This window comes from Gossypium arboreum, chromosome 12, assembly GCF_025698485.1.
Source record: "Gossypium arboreum isolate Shixiya-1 chromosome 12, ASM2569848v2, whole genome shotgun sequence".
Lineage (NCBI taxonomy): Eukaryota > Viridiplantae > Streptophyta > Magnoliopsida > Malvales > Malvaceae > Gossypium > Gossypium arboreum.
In genome coordinates, this window is record NC_069081.1 from 48,291,000 (window position 1) to 48,305,901 (window position 14,902).

Sequence of the window (14,902 nt, forward strand, 5' to 3'; positions counted from 1 at the left end):
ATTTATTTTTTTCTTTCTCTTGGCAGGTTTTTATAGTTTATGACTAAAAGAAACCCATCAGGACCATTACTTTTTGATGAAGAAATCGATAGTACAGTTCGCAAAAATCAAAGAGAGATAAGGCACAGCTTACGATACATAGAGAACGAGCAAGAAGACGATACTCAACTCCCAACCGACGAGATGGCTGAAAACCAAGGCAATCAGCTACCTCCTACAATTGCGGCTAATCAAAATCCTGCTCAATGTACTATTAATGATTATGCTAAACCTTCTTTAACAGGAACTGAATCTATCATAGTTAGACTGCCTGTAGCTGTAAATACTTTTGAACTAAAACCTAACACTATTCAGATGATACAACAGTTTGTTCAGTTTGATGGTTTGCAGGATGAAGATCCTAATGCTCACTTAGCAAATTTCCTGAAATTTTACGATACATTTAAAATCAATGGCATTTCTAATGATGCCATTTATCTTCGGTTATTTCCTTTTTCATTGAGGAACAAAGCTAAAAAGTGGTTGAACTCGTTACCACGAGGATCAATTACTACTTGGGAACAAATAACCGAGAAATTTTTACTAAAATATTTTTCACCGACTAAAATGGCTAAATTAGGTAATGATATTTCTTCTTTTGTGCAGATGGATTTAGAAACACATTACGATGCATGGGAGAGATACAAGGACTTACTGAGAAGGTACTTTCACCATGGGTTACCGCTTTGGCTGCAAGTACAAACATTCCACAATGGTCTAAATCCCTCAACTCGGCAAATGGTTGACATAGTTGGTTGCGAAACCATCAACAACAAAACACCTGAAGAGGCTTATGAATTCATTGAAGAAATGTCACTGAATAACTATCAGTGGCAAATTATGAGAACAAAGCCAACGAAAATAGCCAGCGTTTATAACGTCGACTCAGTTACTATGCTGTCAAATCAGGTAGAACTTCTTAATAAAAAGATTGATGGTTTACTTGGTTCTACGCAAGTACATCCAGTAATGAGGTATGACTCAAGTGGAGGAGGTGTGCATATAGAATATCAATCCTTCAATCCCACAACTGAAGAGGAACAAGTCAACTATATGGGTAACAGTAACTTTAGATTTGAAAATAACCCATACAGTAATACTTATAATGCAGGTTGGAGGAACCATCCAAATTTCTCCTAGGGTGGTCAAGGGAATCAAAAGCCATAAAATCCTCAAGGTTTTCAACAACCACCCTACCAACAGGAAAAGAAGCCAAATCTTGAAGAGATGCTCTCAAAGTTCATATCAGTGTCAGAAACCCGTTTCCAAAATACCGAGACAGCACATAAAAATCAACAAGCATCGATCCAAGGACTCAAAACTCATATAGGTTAGCTTTCCAAATTGATCTCCGAACGACCACAAGGTAGTTTTCCAAGTAATACCGAACCTAACCCAAGGGAACAACTCAACACAATTAATACTCAAGATGACGAAGGAGTAGTTGAGCCTAAACCAGAACCGAGGCAAGAAACAATGGTAAGTAAAGGGAGAGATGAGGTAGATCAAAATACAAAAAAACCAGTGACTGTCGAATATAAACCTCGTGTGCCATACCCTAACGTGACAAGGAAAGACTGCTCAGACGAACAATTCGGTAAATTGCTTAAACTTTTGAAAAAATTACATATTAACTTACCGTTTATTGAAGCTTTGTCGCAGATGCCAAATGCAATAAAATTTTTAAAATAGCTTTTAGTAAATAAGCGGAAGTTGGACGAAGCATCGCATGTGGAGCTAAATGCAGTCTGCTCAGCTATTCTACAGAATAAGCTACCCCACAAATTGAAAGATCTAAGGAGTTTTACAATTCCTTGCTTAATTGGTAGTTTAGATATACGTCATGCATTAGCTGATTTAGGGGCTAGTATTAACGTCATGCCTTATAAAATGTTTAAACAACTAGGTCTTGGGAAACCTAAACAAATTAGGATGAGCATTCAATTGGCAGATAAAACTATAAGATTTCCTACGGGTATTATTGAAGATGTACTCGTGCAAGTAGATAAGTTCATATTCCCCGTTGATTTTGTTGTTCTAGACATAGAGGAGGATAATAACACCCCTTTGATTTTAGGAAGGCCCTTTTTAGCAACTGCTAAAATAGTTATTGATGTTGGCACAAGTGAGCTTACACTTCGTGTGGGAGACGAAATGATCACCCTTCAAGCTCGTAATTTTGGCATCACATCGAACATTGAAGGTAATAGTCCACACCAATATACTAAAACTGACAATATGACTTTGCAGAAATTAAGCTTCAAAGAAGTTCACGAGCCATGTTCCAGAAATGATAAAGGACACATTCATGAAGAACGAAGGCTACAGATAAAGGAGCTAGATGAATGGCGAGTACACAAATCGAGAACACATGATAAACCGAAACTACATCAAAACAAGGCCGATACCTCTCCTCATCAACATAAGGTTGGCGATAAAGTCTTACTAGATGCCGCAGATCCCCACATTGTCACTACCACACCGAATGAGGAAATCCCTCTTATGGTACTCAGTATTTTTCCATTCGGTACGGTAGAGATGAGTCACCCCAAGTTCGGCACTTTTAAGGTAAACAACACCCGATTAAAACCCTATTTTGATGAGATTGATAGCAGGAATGAGGAGTATAAACTCTTCGAACCACCCTGACCATTCACTAGAGAGGTAAGTTGAGCTTAGACTATAAATAAGTGCTTCTCGGGAGGCAACCCGAGTACTAACAATTTTAAATTATTTTAAATTCAAGTTTTAAACATTTAGGTCACTAACAAGGTATTTGAAGCACAGGTTCCCAGCTCCACACGGCCGATAACACGGCCGTGCTTATGATTGTGTGATCAACACGGAGGGAAACACGGCCGTGCATTACAACCGTACGAAAACAGGGTAAATGATATCCCCAAAACACGGGATGCGATAAATCCCCACTGTCGTGCGACATGGCCGTGGGTGAATTTGATAGGTGAACACGGGCGTGGGAATGGAAAAACACGGGTGTGCCAGAGGCAAGGCTCAATTCTATTTCTTTGACACGGGCGTGAGACACGCCCATGTCGTGAAGCCGTGGACAACAATACACGGGCGTGGTACCCTAAAAAACGGGCGTGGGATAGTAGCCAAGCACGATCTAAATTGCAAAATTCGAAAAACACGGGCTCACTTTCAAAGTACACGGGCGTGGCCCTAAGCCATGTGGCTTCCCCCTATATAAGCAAACCACTGTTCATTTTCTTCTTTTTTCCAAAACCCTAGCCAAAATCTCCCCCTCTCCACTCCCTAATCCCTATCCCAACCACCATTCCATAGATTCTCACTTCCTCAGCCCCCAAACCACCGTAAACTCCACTCCACCTGCATTAATCCTCACTTTCCCCTCTCTTTTCCCTCCATTTTTCCTCCACACGGCTGTACCCCCATAGCACAAGGACCCACTGACTCAGCCACCACCACCCTCTCGTCCAGTTCATGCGGTGGCTTCAAATGTTGACATCTCTGAGCGCCTTACCCGATTCGAGCAGTAGTGTTTTCAACGATTTGACAACATTGATGCTCTCTATAGCAGATTTGTTAGCACCTCCACATCTCATCGCCAATCCCACCTCGCGAACCATCCAGTGATGAAGATGTTTAGAAATATTTATTTTATTATTTTATGTTTTTAATTTTTATTCAAACTACTTTTTATTTTTTATTTTTTTAATTTTATTTTTTAGCAGATTTAAAATTTTATTATAAATTTCGGCTATTCTTTTCGAGTACTTATTCTTCCTACTATCCCCTAAAAAGTTCCTAATTTTATCACAGTTATATAGAGCTCTTAAACTCATCACATAGGAACTAAAACTCCACTGGGAAAGAGTCTACACGACTGCCATGTCCTGCTCGACCACAACCATAGCTACCACTAGATATAATATTCTTTTAGCACAAGACTTATGGCCTAATGAACCTTTACGACCGCCAGAGTATCCTTCTCCACTCTCAAACCGATCACTCTCCAAAACTCTAGTTCGAGGAATTCATCATACAGGAAGTTTCATTTCTCTCCCTATCTTATTTTTATACTCTAATATCTATCTTTGTAAATTGAGGGCAATGTACATTTTAAGTGTGGCGGGGTATTTATTTCATTATCAGAAAAATCCCTGAATAATCATCTTGTTCTCTTAAAAAAAAACTCTTATATCATATTTAGGATAAATTTTAATTAATTTATGATTTTGATTGATATATCTTGAATTAAAACATAGGGATTCATGCATTAATTATTTAAACTTTAAGATAATAGAGAATCAAGCATGATGAGTTGATTTTTAAGAATTCAAAATCTTAGGCTGTTTCCCCAAGTCTAGATATTACTTTGAATTGGAATTCACGAGTCTAAACATAAAAAAGCCATACTTTTTGTGATATTTTTGAGCCTTTTGAGCATCTATTCATCCTTTCATGCTCACTTTTATTATTGCTTTGAGTGCATCAGTATTGAACTGTTATTCTAGAACTTGCTTGATTTTGCATGTCGAGACCACACCATTTGATTTGATATATCAAAATGATTAAGGCAATTAGGATTAACCCACTCATGCCATGAAAAGCCTACCCCCACGATTAATCCCTAGTAAACCTCCTTGAGCCTAACAAACCAATTTTTGTATTACCCTTAATATTAACCTTTAACCCATTATTGAAATCCCCTAAATTAGTCTCTATTTTTGTCGAGATTTGAGTTGAATGGATTGACTAGCTATGTTTTGTTCTTGATATTTAGTCTATATTTTTTAACTTGTTCTTAAAAAAATAAAAAAAAAACTATGTATATATATTAGTAATTCCATATTCTAAGAAGAAGCTTTGTTGTACGCAAGTGAAGATTAACTCTTTTTCTAGTTAGGCAATTTTTCAATTCAATCTCGATTCTAACCCTTTCTTTCAAATTGTGACCACACCCCCTAACCAAGCCGCACTACAACCCTCTAAAGACCTCTTGATTGATGTATCATCTTAAATTATAGTGGTGGAGATTTGATTTTCATGCAAGCCTGTGGTAATGACTTTTCATTATTGATTATTGAGTGTTTCATTTATTATCCTTAAACACCTTGAGTGATGTGAGTGAATCTTTAGTGAGGATGTAAAACTTTATGATATTCTGAATCAAAGGTAATTACTTAGATGCGGAGAGACACCTATGTTTGCATGATTAAATACTCAACTTGGAATGTTTGAAACTTTTACGTTCTTTTAGTTGAATTCTCAATGTATGATTACCTATGGATTATTTTGAGATATTATCGATAAGAATTATAAGTTGAGGAGTATTTATTTAGATTATGAGTTGAGGATTTTTCTTGAGGACAAGCAAATGCTTAAGTGTGGGGGTATTTGATAAACCGTAAATTATACATATTTTTACCCCATGTTTAATGCATTTTATGGATGATTTCTCATTAGAATTAGTGAATTTGATGCTCCTAATGCTTTAATTTCATGTTTTATACTTAGGAGAGCATAGGAGAGCGAAAAGAACGAGAAACAGGCCAAAATCGGAGAAAATAGGCCAAAGTACGAAATCAACACGACCTGGACCTCTTTACACGGGCAGACCACACGGCCGTGTCAATTTGGCAAGCTCGAACATGGCCTGAAGTAATCGAACACGTGCGAGTGCCACGGGCGTGTCCCTACCGAGCCCAAGTTGAGTCCAATTCGAAAAAGGCCAATTTTGAGGGTTTTTAGGCATTCCAAAGCCTATAAATACACCCTAGAGGAGGAGAAAAAGAGAGACGGAGAAGAGGGGGTAAGGAATTACCCCAAGGAAGCCGATTGATCCATCTCAGAAGCCGGGTTCATTATCAAGACTGAAGATCTCTCCTCAATTTCCCTTCAGGAGTTTTGGGTTTTCTTTATGTTTTCTTTATTCTTTTGAGATTTTTCTTATTCAGTTATGAACTAAATCCCCTAAATACCTAAGGGGAATTAAACCTAAGACGAATCTTGTTATTTATTTTTGAATCGTATGATAAATATTTAACTTGTTCTTAATTATCTATTCTTGATTCTTGTTTTGATATCCCAGGATACTGATTCAAAACATGCTCTTATTCAGAGGAGGAATAGACCCTGTCTAAGAGTACTTTTGTCATAATTAAAAGGAGTTGGTTGCGTGCCTAGAAATAGGTTGAAAGATTTTACCGGATTAGGGTGAAACCTAATAAGGGGATCCATAGATCGAGTTCATGCAACCTTAGAGTGTTAATTAGAGAAAAGTCTTGGTTATTCAATCTAGAGATTAGACGTTATTAGTCTTGAATCAGGATAATAACATAACTTAGGGATCTCTACGGAACAAGTTGAATGAATAAATTGTCCGATTCGGAGCCAGAATAACAAGTAAAGTCTAAGTGGATTTTTCCTTAGGTATTGTCTCAAGTCAATCAATTTTCCCAAAAGCAATTCCCCAACTCTTTTCTCTATGCATTCTTAGTTTAGATAATTAGTTAAATTAAAACAAAACCCCATTATTCTTAGGCTAGAAAATAAAAAGACAGTCATTACTAGTACTTTTGGTTCCCTTGGGTACGATATCCCGGTCTTGCCATTACTATACTATTGTTCGATAGGTGCGCTTGCCTTTTCATCATGATAATAGTTAGTCTAGGTTTGATCTTCATTATAAATACTTATTACTTGTTACGAATCACGCGATCACTTGTTAGATATCCTTTAGTATTCCAAATGGTTTCATAGGTTATTTTAAAAGCTTATGACAATGATATGGAATGATATAATCATGTTGTGAGTGGTATAGGTTCTTATTTGAAACTCATGAGATATGAGTCTAGTTATGTTGCCTTGATGGTAAGAATGACATGAGTAAGTTCTAGTTATGAAAATGATCTTGGGACGATATTGAAATCTTTGGTTTATACTTGTGATATATATAAGCATGTAGTGATATTTACCCATGTTCACTCAAGAATGTTGTGTTGATTTATATGCATGATTGATGTTGTTACTTATTTATATGCAGCTTACTAAGCTTTGTGCTTACTCCCTCTCCTTTCCATTTTCTTATAGTGCCACCAAGCTAGTATCGAGGATCAAGGGACGTCGGAGGCATCGATTACACTATCACCTAAAGCTTTGGTATAGCTAGTTTAATATTTTTGATTTTGGCATGTATAGGGACTTGAATCTTTTGTTTAGTGTCTTGTTAGTTTAGCCACAAGAGTTGGCTCATATGACGAATGTGATATTCATTTTGTATAGGCCACTAGTGTTGGCTAATATTGATTATTATTAAATGCATTTGATACAAATTTCTTATGGTTGTGGTTGTTTTGGTTATATGTGTTATGCTTGGATTGGTTTTGGTTGATGTTATATAGGTTGGTACAAATAAGGGTGGCAAAAAGGCTCAGTAAATAGCTTGTTTTTGCCACACGGGTAGACACACAGGCATGTGTCTAGACCGTGTGTGACAGACGATTTGCCCCGCAGGCGTGTAGTCAGGCCATGTGTCCCCTGCACCTCAATTTTTCAAGTTAGTATGCATGGTAGTAAACACACGGATAGAAACATGACTGTGTGTCTCAACTGCGTGGAGGACATGGCCTAACATACAGGCATGTGCCTTGGTCATGTGCCCTTAATTGGTTGATGACGTTAGTAACAGAATGTCAAGGCTTTTATACATAGGCTGAGACATGGGCATGTCCAGATATGCCCATGGCCATGTAAGCTACATGGGCCTTCAGCACGATCATGTTAAGACGACAAATTGGCGTGTTACTTTTCCACACTGGTGTGTGCCCTTTTTACCTTGAAACTTTTTTAAAATTTTCTAAGGTACTCAATTAAGTCCTGAATATTTTTTGAAACATGTTTTGGGCCTCGTGGGCTCGTATTAGGGACTTTATGTTCAATTTTCAAAAAAATTTAATTTGGACGAAAATTATGGCACGGAAATGTTTGTAAGAATGTGTTTAAGTACGGTAACACCTTGCATCCTATTCCAACGTTGAACTGTGGTAAGGGGTGTTACAACTGTAATAGTCTAGAAGGTAATCGATGTTCAGCTTTTACTTGCTGACATATCAAACACTTAAATATGAACTCATAAATATCTCATTTTATTCCCGACTACCAGTACATCTTTTTCAGATCATTATACATTTTATTACTACTAGGATGTATAGGCATGTTACCATTGTAAGCTTCATTCAAAATATTTTGTACCAATTCTGAACTTTTCGGTACATATGCTCTGCCTCTGAATAGCAAACAACCATCAACTCCGATCTGAAATTCTGAATCAGGAGTCGATTCACTCTGTACCCATTTTGCTTGCAGCTTACTATCATTTTTCTAAGCTTCAAAAATCTGTTGCAAAATCATTAGTCTAGCTTTTAACTCAGCTATAATTGAACCATCATCAGATAATGATAATTGAGTATTCATGCTCGCAAGGAAAATAGGGTTTTTCTGCTCAGAGCATCTACCACCACATTGGCTTTTCCCAAATCGTAGTCAATAACATGATCATAATCTTTCAGTAATTCAAGCCATTTGCACTGTCTTAAGTTTAAATCTTTCTGCGACATCAAATATTTTAGACTTTTATGATCAGTGAATATGTTACATTTTTCACCAAACAAGTAATGCTGGCAGATTTTCAATACGAACACAATGGCTACCAATTTAAGGTCATGTGTCAGGTAGTTCTTTCCATGTGGCTTTAGCTGTCAAGAAGTGTAGGCTACTACTTCACCATCTTGCATCAAAACACAACCTAAACCATTCAATGACGCATCACTGTAAACTGTAAATTCCTTACTCGTTTCTGGCTGAACTAACACTGGTGCTTCTGTCAATAAAGCTTTTAATCTATCAAAACTCTACTGGCATTTATTAATCCACTCGAACTTTACATCTTTCTGTAACAAACGAGTCATTGGAGAAGCTATCATTGAATTTCTTTTTACAAATTTTCAATAATAACTAGCTAGTCCCAGAAAACTTCGGACTTCAGACATATTCTTTGGTGGCTTCCAATTAACAATGGCTAAAATTTTATTCGGGTCTACTCTGACACCTTCAGCAAATACTATATGCCTAAGAAAACTAACTTCCTGTAGCCAAAATTCACATTTACTGAATTTGGCATACAATTGTTTCTCTCGTAGAGTTTGCAACACTATTCTCAAATGCTCAGCATGTTCATTTTCATTCCGAGAGTAAAGCAAAATACCATTTATAAATACCACCACAAACTTGTCTAAATACGAGTTGAAAATTTTGTTCATCAAATCATAAACACTGCAGGTGCATTTGTCAACCCAAATGGCATCATAAGAAACTCATAGTGTCCATACTTAGTTCTAAAAGTTGTCTTTGGTACATCTGATTCTTTGACCTGTTGTAAAGCCTATTTTTGAGTCAAATCGGAACAATGGTTTCGGTGTAACGCCCTAATTTTTGGGAATTCTATGGATGTTGGCAAATTTTAAATTTTTGGTGTTCTGTCTGCTTGGCGTAGATTTAATCAGGTTAGTGGGCCTCTATAAGGACCAAGCTTAAGTTAAAACCCAGTAATTTTAATTAGTTTTGATTCCATAGGAAGAAGGGGTTCTGGTTAATTGGGCTTTTAAGTATTAATTGGGTAAAAATTAAACACAAGGAAGCAGGTGGCAAAGTGGCGTGTGACGCCACTGGGGAGGCTATAAAGGTGGCGTGTGGATGCTAGGGAGAACCAAGGTTCAAGTCACAATGAAAGCATATTAATGGAATTATTTTTTATGGTTGGAAAGGGTAAGTAATGGAACTCAAGTGGAAGACTGTCAGGAAGAGTTTAAATTGCTCAAGGGATTGAGTAAGGAGGGAATAAGGGAGAGAATTTAGAAGCTGATTAGGGAGAGCAATATGGGCCGAATGGTGGACTCTTGGAGAGCAAGAGTTGGTCAGCCAAGGGTTTGCTTAGGGGGCAAATTAAGGCTAGGTTAAATGCCAAGTATAAATTCGGCATTTAGGGGTAAGTGTGCCGTTTTTTCTGACCATCTTTCCTCCTCCTCCTTTCTTTTCTTTTTCTCTCCATCTACCTTCTCCTCTTCTTTTCTCCATAGCCGAATCCTTCTACCACTCTTCCCTACACCACTTCCTTACTATTATTTTTAAGCCTTATAGCTGAATATCAGAAAAGCTGAAATCCCGAAGGTTTATATTGTCTGTGCCGAATTCTCCTAGCAAAACCTACTGATCTTTCTTCATCCTTTTTAATCAATTCTTTATTTTTATGAACCCTCAAACCTCTGTCGACAAAGCCACTACAAAACCCTCACCTTTTCTTCACTGTTGCAAAAAGCCGAAAACGCATAGCCTTAGGGACATAGCCGAATTCTGAGATCTCTAAGGGCTCAACTTTTGTTATCATTTGAGGGGTTAGATCTGCATCAAAATTGAGTAGGAGTTGATTGGAATCATTGACCGAAGGTGTAACACCCCGAACCCGAGACCATCGCCGGTGTCGGACACGAGGGGTTAACAAGCCAAGTTCACTTGTTTTGCCCATCCTTTTGACAATCCCAGTCAGGCTGGAAAACTGCATCACTGTCGCCTTAAAAATCATATCTCGAGTTTCAAAACTCAGAAACTGGTTTTGTAAATTTTATCTGAATTTAGACTCATATATCCATCCATGGATTTATTTCTAGAATTTTTGGTCGGGCCAATTGGTACAGTTTATTAGTTAAAGTCACTCATGTTACAGGGATCGACTGCTCTGCCCTTCGCGCGGTATAACTTGAATATCTCTCTGTACAGGGCTTTAATGCTGGTTCCGTTTGTTTCTAATGAAACTAGACTCAAAATGGAATCTGTACATATAAGGTATGTCTCCTAATTATTTTTGGATAATTTATAGTAAATTTTTAAAGTTGCGACAGGGAACCCAGAAACCGTTCTGGCCCTGTCTCACAATAGCTTTAATATCTCTTAACATGTAACTCCTATGACCATTTCGTTTCTTCCATATGAAAATAGACTCATCAAGGTTCATTTACATAGCTTATTCACTATTTAATTCCATTTCTACGAATTTTGGTGAATTTTCACATTCACGTCACTGCAGCTGGCAGCATCTGTTTTTAAGGTAGGTCTTACCTATTTGGTAGTCTCCATGAACCAACTAGTCTTGCCATACATAGGTTCATATATGATCATTTTAACCATGCCAATGGCTGATCATATGACCAACATTCTCATTTCCAAGCCATAGCCACATCATGACACCAAATATATACATACAAACCACAATTAGTCTAAGTCGATACTTCACTTTTACGAGCCATTTTCGCATGGCCGTACATATATACATCACAACATATTCAACCAACAAGGGGTAGTCCTATACATGCCATTTCAAAGTTCAACCAAAATTTATACCAAAATAGAGGCGTGGATAGTGTGGATGACTTCGACTTTATTGATCCCGAATCCGATTGCTATCGAGCGAAATCTATAAAACAGAGAGCCAAAGTAACGGAGTAAGCATTTTTTTATGCTTAGTAAGTCTCAAGGAATATAATCAACTCTAATTACAGCAATATATTCACATAGCCAAATGCATCATTTCATTAATACACATTCTTACTTCACACTTCATCATTATATACTTCACAAAGTATCAATCAATTCAATAACTGAAATTCATTAGTCGATTGAGCGAATGTTGCTCAAACATGTCGACTTTCCAATGCACATATAACGTACCTTATCCTTTGGGCTTTTCGACTGTACTAATTGAATTCATTACAGCAACCAACACTCACCTCCAGCCCAAGATTCTTGAATATAACCGGATATAATCACGTGCACAAATGCCTTGGTCTTAGCCGGATAGAATAACTCGCACGAATGCCTTGGTCTTAGCCCGGATATAGCCACTAGCACAATTGCCTTGGTCTTAACCGGATATAATTTCCAGCATAATTGTCTTCGGGCTTAGCCCGGATATCATTCAATTTCTCATGTACACATACATCAATAATCATTGGACACACATATTTCATTTTCGTTACTAAGGCTCAAACGCAAATATAATCACAAGCATATTCGCCTTCGGGACTTAGCCCGGGTAGAATTCAAATACTCATACACACATAATCAATAATCATACACATCCATATTTCATCTCACATAATTCAAGTAAGGTCACTTCTTGAGGACTTACCTCGGATGTTGTCGAACGGCTTTTTTTTTTTTTTCGGCTACTCGATCACCTTTTCCTTCCCCTTGTCCAATTGTGGCCCTCTTAGCTCTTGAGCTAATTCAAACAAATTCAATTTATTAAAACCTCATTGTGCTTGCTTATGGCCGAATATGACAAGGAGTTTAAATGGTCATATGGCTACTCTTTAGCTTGAATACACAATGGTCATGCACATTTTATACTACATCAAGCAATTCAATACAATTTATTTGAGCATCAAGGAAAAGCTAAGGCCTTCAATAGGCTACCCAAGGCCGAATATTCATGTACATGTTGAGGCCAATTTTGCACTTAATACCTCACAAAAACAGCATGCATTTTACTAGTTAATGCTTTGCACATTGTGGCCCAAAACTTATAATATAGCATCAAGCACTTATATGTGTGCTAGGCGAATTGTGCTTGCAATTTCACAAGCATTCTTCCACATCTTCTTCTTTAAACCAATATATTCATCACTTACTTCATAGCCAAAACATCATGTGCAAACATATATATACAATATGAGCATGGCGAATTTCAAGGTGTCCATAGCCATCCAAAATACAAATTTTAACTAACATGCAAGAAGCATGAACCATGCTCATGAATGCATCATGGCGAATATGACAATCATGCTCCATTCAACTTCAATCATGGTTAAACACAAAAGAAAACTCAAAATCTTACTCAAGAGTAGACAATCCATCATTGCATGCATCATCATCAAGCTTCACACTTAGCATGCAATGGCTTTATCACCATAACAACTTTGGCCAAATACCATTTCCATGGCATAACAAAGATTTGAGCCATGGCTAACATGCACATCAAGTTAGCAACCAAAACATGCATGAAACTCCTAACACAACCTCATACATACCTTAATCTTGATGCCATTTTAGCCAAATCACCTTCTAGATCTCTTCTAAACCAAGCATGAAGCAAAAATCCTCTTTCTTCCCCTTATGATTTTCAGCCAAAAAGGATGAGAAAGGATGAACACAACCAATTTTTTTCTTCCCTCTTTCTCAACTCACGGCAAGGGGGGGGGGATTACCACACTCACACACATTTTTTTTTCATTTTTTTATCACCCATACACCTTTGTTTATTATTTCACCCTAATGCACCAACAAAACATGTTTCATGACATGTTTAGCCCATCCTCCCTTGTCATGGCCGGCCACCACCTATAAAAGGGGGAATTTGACATGCAAGTCCTTTATTTTGCATGCATGCTTTAATTAGTCATCACACATTTCCCCATCATACTTTCAAAGTTCACTACTAGGTCCTTTCTAGTGAAATGCACCTTTATAACACTAAACCAATCATCAAAAAATGTCATACATGAATACACACATATTATAGGCATCGAAATAAATTTTAAATTATTTTTATGCCTCGGTTTTGTGGTCCCGAGACCACCTTCCGACTAGGGTCAATTTTGGGCTGTCACAACTCTCCCCACTTAAGAAATTTTCGTCCCGAAAATCTTACCGTAAATAGGCTTGGATATCGCTCTTTCATAGAGTTCTCGGTCTCCCAAGTAGCTTCTTCTATCCCGTGCTTGAGCCATAACACTTTCACTAGCGGAACCCGCTTGTTTCGCAACTCTTTCACTTCTCGTGATAGGATACGAATCGGTTCTTCCTCATAACTCATATTAGCTTGAATTTCAATTTCGATGGACTAATCACGTGCGATGGATCGGATCTATAGCGTCGAAGCATCGACACGTGAAAGACATCGTGAACCTTTTGAGTTCAGGGGCAAAATCAAACGATATGCCATTGGACCGACTCGCTCGATATCTCATATGGCCCAATGAACCTCGGGCTCAACTTGCCCTTACTACCGAACACGAGTATCTTTTTCCAAGGCGATACTTTGAGAAACACTTTATCACCCACCGATACTCGATATCCTTACGCTTCAGTCCGCGCACGACTTCGGCGATCGGAGGCTATCTTCGACTTTCACGGATTACTTTCACTTTCTGCTCAGCATCCCTAATCAAATCCACCCCGTAAATCTTGCTTTCACCGAGCTCAGTCCAAAACAATGGTGTACGGCATTTACGACCGTACAAGGCCTCGTAGGGTGCCATCTTAATACTTGATTGAAAGCTGTTGTTGTAAGCGAATTCAATCAACGGCAAATACCGCTCCCATGAACCACTAAACTCGAGGACGCAACATCTTAACATATCCTCAAGTATCTGAATTATCCGCTCGAATTGACCATCGGTTTGGGGGTGAAAAGCGGTCTTTGAAATGCAACTTGGTACCCAAAGCTTCTTGCAACTTTTTCCAAAATCGCGAGGTAAATCTCGGATCTCTATCCGACACGATGGAAATAGGCACCCGTGTAATCTCACAATCGAGAAACGTACAATTCCGCTAATTTGTCCATTGAAAATCCATACGACGGGGACAAAGTGGGCCGACTTAGTCAATCGATCCACCACGACCCAAACCGCATCCTTCTTACTTGCGACAATGGCGGTCCGGATACAAAGTCCATTGTGACTCGATCCCATTTCCACTCGGGTATCGTGATTGGTGAAGTAACTCAAGGCACCGATGTTCCGCTTTCACTTGTTGACATATTAAA

General features: G+C 38.0%; 1 non-coding gene across 1 annotated transcript; it reads right to left on the bottom strand.

Annotated features, from left to right (window-relative positions):
• Positions 1-612: 612 nt before the first annotated feature.
• On the bottom strand, positions 613-719 carry LOC128285782 (small nucleolar RNA R71). The gene has a single exon (XR_008276331.1). It is a non-coding gene; the product is annotated as a small nucleolar RNA R71 (small nucleolar RNA).
• Positions 720-14,902: the final 14,183 nt, after the last annotated feature.